Genomic DNA, 10000 nt, shown 5'->3' on the forward strand with positions numbered 1-10000 from the left:
GGAATCTATAGACACATAAGAGACAAACAGAGAAGCGCCTGGAAACAATAGAAAAACATAAGACACAAACAGAAGCGCCTGGAAACAATAGAGAAACATAAGACACAAACAGAAGCGCCTGGAAACAATAGAGAAACATAAGACACAAACAGAAGCGCCTGGAAACAATAGGGAAACATAAGACACAAACAGAAGCGCCTGGAAACTATAGAGAAACATAAGAGACAAACAGAAGCGCCTGGAAACAATAGAGAAACATAAGAGAAAAACAGAAGCGCCTGGAAACAATAGAGAAACATAAGACACAAACAGAAGCGCCTGGAAACTATTGAGAAACATAAGACACAAACAGAAGCGCCTGGAAACTATTGAGAAACATAAGACACAAACAGAAGCGCCTGGAAACAATAGAGAAACATAAGACACAAACAGAAGCGCCTGGAAACAATAGAGAAACATAAGAGACAAACAGAAGCGCCTGGAAACTATTGAGAAACATAAGACACAAACAGAAGCGCCTGGAAACAAAAGAAAAACATAAAAGACAAACAGAAGCGCCTGGAAACAATAGAGAAACATAAGACACAAACAGAAGCGCCTGGAAACAATAGAGAAACATAAGAGACAAACAGAAGCGCCTGGAAACTATAGACGAAAAACAAAGAGGAATAGAATTATACATGGAACGTTTTTATTGGCGTTGTCAGTCATAGATGCAAAGACAGGAATGAATGGATAGTATAGGAAACGTTTTTATCAGCCTTGGAAACAACACACAAAACAGAAACTAATGGAAGCGCTTTAAACAACAGACACAAAACAGAGAGAGTAAAAGTAGATGGATCAAGTGTTGTCAATTAAAGATGCAGAAGACAGGAATGAATGTATAGTATAGGAAACGTTTACATCAGCGCCGGAAACTACACACCAAACAGGAACTAATGAAAGCGTCTTAAACAATAGACATAAGACAGAAAACTATCTATCTGTTTGTCTGTTTCCTTATGTCTTGTCTATCTGTTGGGTCTCTCTCTCTCTCTCTCTCTCTCTCTCTCTCTGCACATCTCCACTTATATATTCCCCCCCCCCCCACCATCACTATCAACACCACCACCACCACCACCACCACCCTCAACACCACCTCCACCACCCTCATCACCACCATCACCACCATTAATCACGCCACAAAAGCCTAATTGCATCTTCTCTCGCCTCTATCTCTCATCACCCTCCCACACCTGAGCATCAACAACAACATCAACGAACCTAATGAGTCAAACAAATTAATTAATCAATAAAAGAAGACATGACTTGAAGACCCATAACAATAATTCTCTCTCTCTCTCTCTCTCTCTCTCTCTCTCTCTCTCTCTCTCTCTCTCGCCGGAATCAAGACTGACGGAGAGAAGTTGAGCATTGTGTCCGAAAATGGAAGAGAGGAAGAGGAGGAGGAGGAGGAGGAGGAGGAAGCAAGGTCAGAGGTTGAAGTAAATGCGGGGGAGGAGGCAAAGGAAGAGAGAGAGAGAGAGAGAGAGAGAGAGAGAGAGAGAGAGAGAGAGAGAGAGAGAGAGAGAGAGAGAGAGAGCGGCAATGCAGTTCGAAAAGAGAAAATGAAACGGGAAAAAAAATGCCAACGAAGAAAGGAAGAAGAAGAAGAAGAAGAAGAAGAAGAAGAAGAAGAAGAGTAGGAACTGCAACAGAATCAAGAACAAAAACAAGGACATGAAGAAAGAACAAGAAGCAGAACAAGAACAAATAGAAGAGGAGGAGGAGGAGGAGGAGGAGGAGGATCATGGGTGTCAAGTTTATTGTCATATTTTCTCTCCGCCCACCATGTTAAGACCTTACTGGGAGAGAGAGAGAGAGAGAGAGAGAGAGAGAGAGAGAGAGAGCAGAACACTTAAGATTGACCATAAGTTACTTGCGTCCTCTCCACCTCCTCGTCTTTTTTTTTTCCTCATCTCCTTCCTCACTATCTCACTCTCCACCTCTCTTCCTCCTCCTCCTCCTCCTCCTACACAATTTCAATCACTTCCACTTCACCTCCTCCTCCACCTCTTCCTCCTCCTCTTCCTCCTCCTCAGCCTACAACCTACACAGTCTCACTCACCTCCTCCTCCTCCTCCTCCTCCTCCCACACAACCTCCACTCTCAAGGTCACTCCCCTGCTACACACACACACACACACACACACAATGTCACTTCTCCCCCTCACTCACTCAACCACTCCATCGCTTACCCCCTCGTTAGTCTCTCTCTCTCTCTCTCTCTCTCTCTCTCTCTCTCTCTCTCTCGTTTATTTTCCCCTCATTTTGTCTCTTTTTTTTTGTTCCCATCTCTTCCCCTTCCTTCCTCTCTTCCCTCTTTCCTCCTCTTATTTCTTTCTCGTTTTCCTTCCCCTTTTCTCTCCACTTTTTACCTCCTTCTTACCTTGTCTTTCCCTCCCTTCCTTCCCTCTTTCCTCCTCCCTTTCACTGCACACTTCTAACTCCTCCTTATCTTAACTCTCCCTCCCTTCCTCCTCTCTCTCTTCCATTGTCTTTCCTTTCTCTTCCTCCCTTCCTTCTCTTTCTTCCCATCTCTCCACTTTACCTCCCCTTTACCCTGCCTTTCCCTTCCTCCCTTCCCTCTTCTCTTTTCCACATCTGTCCCTGGGTGGTCGAGGCAAAAGGGAGTGTCTAAGGGGAGTGGAGGGGAAGGGGGTTGGAGGGGGGGCGTTCCTTTGTCTGTCACTGCGTCTGTCTGTCTGTGCTGTCTCTGAACTTTTAACTGTTTACTTGATTAAGCTGATAGTGTGTGTGAGTGTGGCGTGGGTGGTTGGCTGTCTGGATGGCTGAATGACTGGCTGGCTGAAGAGGTGGCTGGTTGTTCCTGTCTGGCTGTCTGAATGAATAGCGTACTGATTGGCTGGATGGCTAAGTGCTTGAATGGGTTGATTGCTGGCTGGCTAACTATCTGAATGGCTGGCTGGCTGGCTGAATAGATGGGTGGTTGTCTCTGGTTGGTTGGATGGCTATTTAAATGGATGAATGGCTGACTGAGTGAATGCATGGCTGGCTGGCTGGCTGGTTGAATTAATGGCTGGTTGTTGCTCCCTTGCTGTCTCTGGTTGGCTGGATGGCTATTTAAATGGATGGATGGCTGACTGGGTGAATACATGTCTGGCTGGATGGCTGAACAGATATAGCCGTCGTCAGTCTGTTTTTTTTTTCAGGCTAGCTAACTGACTGGCTGACTCGAATGACTGACTGACTGACTGGCTGAATAGATGTCTGGTTGCTCTGTCTGGCTGGTTGTCCGTTAACTGTCCAAATAACTCACTGGCAGGTTGAGAGGTTGACTGGTTGCTGGTTGGGGCTTTGTATTTGTAACTTGTTTTCTGGGTGACTAGTTGATTTCCTTGCTCTGTGGTTGAGTGTCTGTCTGTGTGGGTGCCTGTCTGCGTGGCTGCTTGGGCTTGTCTGTCTGTCAGTGTTGGTGTCTGTGTGTGGGTGGCTGTCTGTCTGGCTGTCTGGTTGGTTGGTTTCGAGGCATCTCCACAATGCCAGTCAGATTAGTTTAGGTGAGTGTGTGCATCGCGGCGTGTGTGTGTGTGTGTGTGTGTGTGTGTGTGTGTGTGTGTTCCATGGTTGCCAGTCGTCATGTTTGTCTGTCACTAAATCTGTTCAACACACACACACACACACAGACACACACATATCCTCATCTCCTCGCTTGTTTTTCCTCCTTTTGTCCTGTTTTTTTCCCCTCATCTATTTTCCCCCGTTGTCTTATCTCCTCTTACTGTTTATGTATTTTTCTTTCTTTCTTTCTTTAACTTTCCTCCTATTCTTCCTCTCATTTACGAATTTCCTGTTTATATATTTTTTTTTCTTTTTTTACTCCTTTTTCACTTTAATTAGTCGTGACATTATCTTGAAAGCCCCTTATCGCTCGTACTATAAATATAAATGTGAGCTACGTGGAACTAGGTCGAAACAACAACAACAACAACAACAGCAACAACAACAACAATAAGAATAAGAAAAATACGAATGACAAGACCAAGAATAATAATAAAAAAAAGAACAAGAAGAATAATAGGAAGAAAACAAACGAGAGGCTAGTTTTAAGGAGGATGGGGAATAGGCTAGTTTTAAGGAAGAGGAGGAATAGGCTAGTTTTAAGGAGGATGAGGAATAGCCTAGTTTTAAGGAGGAGGAGAAATAGCCTAGTTTTAAGGAGGATGAGGAATAGCCTAGTTTTAAGGAGGATGAGAAATAGCCTAGTTTTAAGGAGGAGGAGGAATAGCCTAGTTTTAAGGAGGATGGGGAATAGCCTAGTTTTAAGGAGGAGGAGGAATAGCCTAGTTTTAAGGAGGAGGAGGAATAGCCTAGTTTTAAGGAGGATGAGGAATAGCCTAGTTTTAAGGAGGATGAGGAATAGCCTAGTTTTAAGGAGGATGAGGAATAGCCTAGTTTTAAGGAGGATGAGGAATAGCCTAGTTTTAAGGAGGATGAGGAATAGCCTAGTTTTAAGGAGGATGAGGAATAGCCTAGTTTTAAGGAGGATGAGGAATAGCCTAGTTTTAAGGAGGATGAGGAATAGCCTAGTTTTAAGGAGGATGAGGAATAGCCTAGTTTTAAGGAGGATGGGGAATAGCCTAGTTTTAAGGAGGAGGAGGAATAGCCTAGTTTTAAGGAGGATGGGGAATAGCCTAGTTTTAAGGAGGATGAGGAATAGCCTAGTTTTAAGGAGGATGAGGAATAGCCTAGTTTTAAGGAGGATGAGGAATAGCCTAGTTTTAAGGAGGAGGATGAGGAATAGCCTAGTTTTAAGGAGGAGGATGAGGAATAGCCTAGTTTTAAGGATGATGATGAATAGCCTAGTTTTAAGACGAGCCCAGTTTTAGAGGATGATGAATAGACTAGTTTTAAGGAGGAGGAGGAATAGCCTAGTTTTAAGGAGGATGAGGAATAGCCTAGTTTTAAGGAGGATGGGGAATAGCCTAGTTTTTAAGGAGGAGGATGAGAATAGCCTAGTTTTAAGGAGGATGAGAATAGCCTAGTTTTAAGGAGGAGGATGAGGAATAGCCTAGTTTTAAGGAGGATGAGGAATAGCCTAGTTTTAAGGAGGATGAGGAATAGCCTAGTTTTAAGGAGGAGGAGGAATAGCCTAGTTTTAAGGAGGATGAGGAATAGCCTAGTTTTAAGGAGGATGAGGAATAGCCTAGTTTTAAGGAGGAGGATGAGGAATAGCCTAGTTTTAAGGAGGATGAGGAATAGCCTAGTTTTAAGGAGGATGAGGAATAGCCTAGTTTGGGAGGATGAGGAATAGCCTAGTTTTAAGGAGGAGGAGGAATAGCCTAGTTTTAAGGAGGATGAGGAATAGCCTAGTTTTAAGGAGGAGGAGGAATAGCCTAGTTTTAAGGAGGAGGAGGAATAGCCTAGTTTTAAGGAGGAGGAGGAATAGCCTAGTTTTAAGGAGGAGGAGGAATAGCCTAGTTTTAAGGAGGAGGAGGAATAGCCTAGTTTTAAGGAGGATGGGGAATAGCCTAGTTTTAAGGAGGATGGGGAATAGCCTAGTTTTAAGGAGGATGGGGAATAGCCTAGTTTTAAGGAGGAGGAGGAATAGCCTAGTTTTAAGGAGGAGGAGGAATAGCCTAGTTTTAAGGAGGATGAGGAATAGCCTAGTTTTAAGGAGGAGGAGGAATAGCCTAGTTTTAAGGAGGAGGAGGAATAGCCTAGTTTTAAGGAGGAGGAGGAATAGCCTAGTTTTAAGGAGGATGAGGTCTCCCAAGCTGAGGTGTAGCACAAGGTTAGGAAGACGAGGCGCAGGAGGAGGCGGAGGAGCAACAGCTGAGGGAGAACATACACGCGAGGACAAGGCTTGGCGTCAAGGGCGGCCTTGGTTATCCCGTGACATGTGTTTATTTGTACGTTTATTTATCTTTATTGACTTACTCAGGGAGAGGCACCAGCGGGGTCGTCTTTTGTCTGTACTTCATCACTGATTCATTTCCTTTAGTAACAATGGGAATAAAACACGCCATCCGGGGTAACCTGATTTAAATCAAGTTGATTTAAATCAGAATTAAATGGAGATTTGAATGGGCTTTTTTTTGTCATGGAATTAAATCACAACTTTTCGAATGTAAACATACGTAAATAAAAGGGGAAACAAAAGTTTCACGTATGAGTTAAATTTTCACTAATATACTACCACACAGGGTCACATTGTGTCCCTGAGTGTTCAGCGTCGCCGCCACCATGACTAGGCTGTCACGACACTGGGCAAACAGGCGGGGCGGGGTGGTGTGCCGCAGGGGCGGGCGGCGCATTTACAAGTGTAAGGGTCCTGCTGAGTGAGTGTGAGTAAACACTGCGGTGGCGGGGAGCCGGGGTGACGTGCTCCTCCTCGCGTCACTGAGAGCACGGTCCCCTCGGTGCGGGATAAGATGGTTTGAGGACGTGACGTTGTGTAGTTTAATATAAGCCGCTCACGAACGCTGACAAACCTTTCACTTGACAAGTGAGCCCGTTTACATGAATTTTAAACTCTTATCCTGCAGCAGTACAGGGCAATAGCTATCATATCTGTGTTTGGTATGGGGACATCCCTTTCTGAAGACGTGAGTGGCACCTCAGAGGTGACCTGCTCAGGACCTGAACTAGATGCTGTCCATCATGGCATTATTTTTACAGGAAAAACTAATATTTTTTTTTTTTAGTCACAAAGATTTGATTGAAATGTTATAAATCTTACCAAGGTATCAAAAAACAAAACTCAGAGCCCCGATACCCCAACATAAGCAACCACAACCCAGGCACCGCGGGAGACAATAAAAATACCTTAGTGTCCCAACAAGGAGACAAACACGCGCCAAACACGGCCGCCACACACACGGACCGCGCTAACGAACGGCTGCTTACCTTTAGCGGAGGCGGCGGTTATGGTGGGTGGTGGCGGTGGTAGTGGTAGAGGTGGCGGTGGTGTGGTGGCAGGGGCGTCATTAAGGGCTCAGCGGGGGTCAGGGCATCACGGCGCGCCCCGGCCTACTTGCGACACTGCCCACATGACCCCCGAGCCACCTGCCCGCCCCTCACCTATGCCTCCGCACACCTGTTACGGGGGAAAGTGATACAGGGTCATGAAGTAATGGTGACAGATTGAAAGAAAAAAATAATTATAAAGAAAACAGCGAAAGAGCTAGAGAAAGAAATATTGGTGAAGAAAAGAAAAAGAAAGTAAAATGGGAAAATGGAAATGAAAGAAATACCATAATGATAAACTAGTCACGGAATTAAGATAAGGAAATGTACATAAATCTAACCACGTGAGTCAATGCTTTTTTTTTTTTTTTTACTATATACTATTTGAAGGAGCAGCGGCCCTCTCTCTCTCTCTCTCTCTCTCTCTCTCTCTCTCTCTCTCTCTCTCTCTCTCTCTTACATCTCGTCTTTTGTCTAGCATTTCTCCAATTCCAGACATCCCTTCCTCTCTCTCTCTCTCTCTCTCTCTCTCTCTCTTCCCTTCTTCAAATCCTCCCAACACCTTTTCTCTCCTCTTCCCTCTTCTTTCCTCCTTACCCTATTCTCCTTTCTCCTACTCCTTCGCCTCCTCCATTTTTTTTTCTCACTCCTCCTCCTCCTCCTCCTCCTCCTCTTCTTGCTTTCTTTTTCCTCTTACGTCATTATCTCCTCTTTTTTTCCTTCTCTAAGTTATAATATTTTCCTACTCTCCTCCTTATCATCATCAGTTCTCGTATTTCCAGTACAAAAACAAATAATCAAAACACTGTGCCATCATCATCATCATCATCATCATCATCATCGCTGCAGGGTATCAAATTATTCTCCCAAACGTTTCCCTTCTTTTCCGTCCTGTGCTTCTGGTTAAGGTTCCTGTCCCGATGGCAAACGTTCCACACTCGTCTTGTATTTCCTCACGCCAGCATGTGAACACCTTGACTCCCTTCCTTTGGGTCTTCAGTGGTTTCCCAGCCTATCATCCTTTTTGTTAAGGTTTTGTTTTCTCTTTCCTATATGTATACTCCTATCTATCTATCTATCTATTTATCTCTATCTATCTATATCTATATCTATCTATCTATCTATCTATCTATCTATCTATCTTCAAACTCTGGCACTCTTTTTGTCCACCTGTTTTCCTCTCTCCAACATTGTATCTATCTATCCATCTATCTTTATCTATCCTTCAATCTATTCATCCATATACCTGTCAATCTTTATCTATCTGTTTATTTATCTATTCACCGATCTACCAATCAGTCTATTTATGTTTGTCTCCTTACCTCCCTCCCTCCATATCTACCTGTCTATCTATCTGTCTATCTACTAAGCTGTCAATCAATCAAGCTATCATACTGTTTACTCGTTTGTCTGTTTAATCTATATATCTCCCTATCTATCAATCTATCTATCAACCTATTTGACTTTGTATTTGGGTATATGAGCAATTAGATAATCCATGGTTAGACAGATAATCAGTTTGTTATTTATTTTCTCAGTCATTTAAGATTAAGGTAAAAAAAGAGGATGGAAGTAGATGTAGAGCCGAATGCATATGGAAGAAAGAATGAATGAAATTATGAAAGAATGAATGAGAAAGAAACTAGAACGAAAAAAAGATGGCAAAATAAATAAATAAAAGGGAAAAAGAGATATAGAAAAACAAAAACAAGACAAGAAGGAAAGAAAAGAAAAAAAAGTGAGAGAAATGCATATGAAAGAAGAAAGAATGAAAGAAAGAAAGAATTAATGAAAAGAAAAACTACAAAGAAACAAAGATGGCAAAATTAATAAATAAAAGGGAGAAAGAAATATAGATAAACAAAAATGAGAAAAGGAAACAAAAAAAAGAAAGTAAGAAAATTTAAGCAAGATATCAATTCACACACAGATGCAAATGGACAAAAAAAAAATCAACTCTAATCTATTGGCAATGTGTGTGTGTGTGTGTGTGTGTGTGTGTGTGTGTGTGTGTGTGTGTGTGTGTGTTTATTAGTCTAGTCCCTTTTGGTCTATCTTGTTTTCCTCTCTCTCTCTCTCTCTCTCTCTCTCTCTCTCTCTCTCTCTCTCTCTCTCTCTCTCTCTCTCTCTCTAACGTAAGACCCACTCCCTTTGTGCTTAAGTAATAAGAAAGGTTGAGCCTCTCTCTCTCTCTCTCTCTCTCTCTCTCTCTCAACCACGCCCGTCAACAATCTTACATATTGGCAAGATCCGGTTAAGCCCCCTCTTCCTCCTCTTCCTCCTCTCCTCCTCCCTCTCTTCTCTCCCTCCCTCCACCTACACTTCCTTCTATCCTATCCTAACGTCCACCTACTCTCTCTCTCTCTCTCTCTCTCTCTCTCTCTCTCTCTCTCTCTCTCTCTCTCTCTCCTTCGCCTCCTCCACTTTTTTCCTCCACTTTTTTTCCTCATTCCTCCTCCTCGTCCTCTTTGCCCCCTCTTAGTTTTCCTTCATCTTACAAGTTTATCTCCTCTATTTATTTTCCTTTTATAAGTTAGTATAATTTTTCTCTCCTCCTCCTCCTCCTTCTAATTTTCCTCCTACTCCTTCATCTCCTCTATCATTTTCCTCCTGAGCGTTGTCTTTTTCCCTCTCTCCCTTCTCCATTACCACCTCTTCCTTCACCTCCCAACTTTTTTCCTCCTCCACCTTATTTTTTTCCTTACTCCTCCTCCAATCCATCACCACCACCATCATTTTTTCCTTCTTCACTTGACCCAACTTTTTCCTCCTTCTCCTCTTCATCTTTTTCTTCTTCTCACCCTCTCCTCCTCTTCACTCCTCCATCCATTTTTTTCCTCCCACTCACTCCTCCTCCTCCTCCTCTGTCCGTATACTTAGTCAAGACCAAATGCATGTTGAACTGTTCCTCAAGTGCAGTGGTTTTTACATGGGGAGTAGGGGAGGTTAGTAGTTTCAAGGAGGGGGAGGGGGCGATCCCTGGAAGACAAGTTGGAGTATCTGTTGTTGAGGCGAAGGAGAGAGAGAGA

General features: G+C 43.3%; 1 protein-coding gene and 1 long non-coding RNA gene across 3 annotated transcripts in view; one reads left to right on the top strand and one right to left on the bottom strand.

The window, feature by feature from the left end:
• LOC126986692 (uncharacterized) overlaps positions 1-10000 on the bottom strand; it is a 60087-nt gene that overhangs the window by 38808 nt on the left and 11279 nt on the right. The window contains exon 2 of the long non-coding RNA XR_007739897.1: positions 6912-7101. This is a non-coding gene — a long non-coding RNA (uncharacterized LOC126986692). The remainder of the gene's footprint in view (positions 1-6911; positions 7102-10000) is intronic.
• The window catches only part of LOC126986690 (transforming growth factor-beta-induced protein ig-h3-like), a 99395-nt gene that overhangs the window by 33226 nt on the left and 56169 nt on the right, over positions 1-10000 (top strand). The gene's annotated exons all lie outside the window — the stretch shown is intronic.

This window comes from Eriocheir sinensis, chromosome 62 (assembly GCF_024679095.1).
Source record: "Eriocheir sinensis breed Jianghai 21 chromosome 62, ASM2467909v1, whole genome shotgun sequence".
NCBI classification, from domain to species: Eukaryota; Metazoa; Arthropoda; class Malacostraca; order Decapoda; family Varunidae; genus Eriocheir; species Eriocheir sinensis.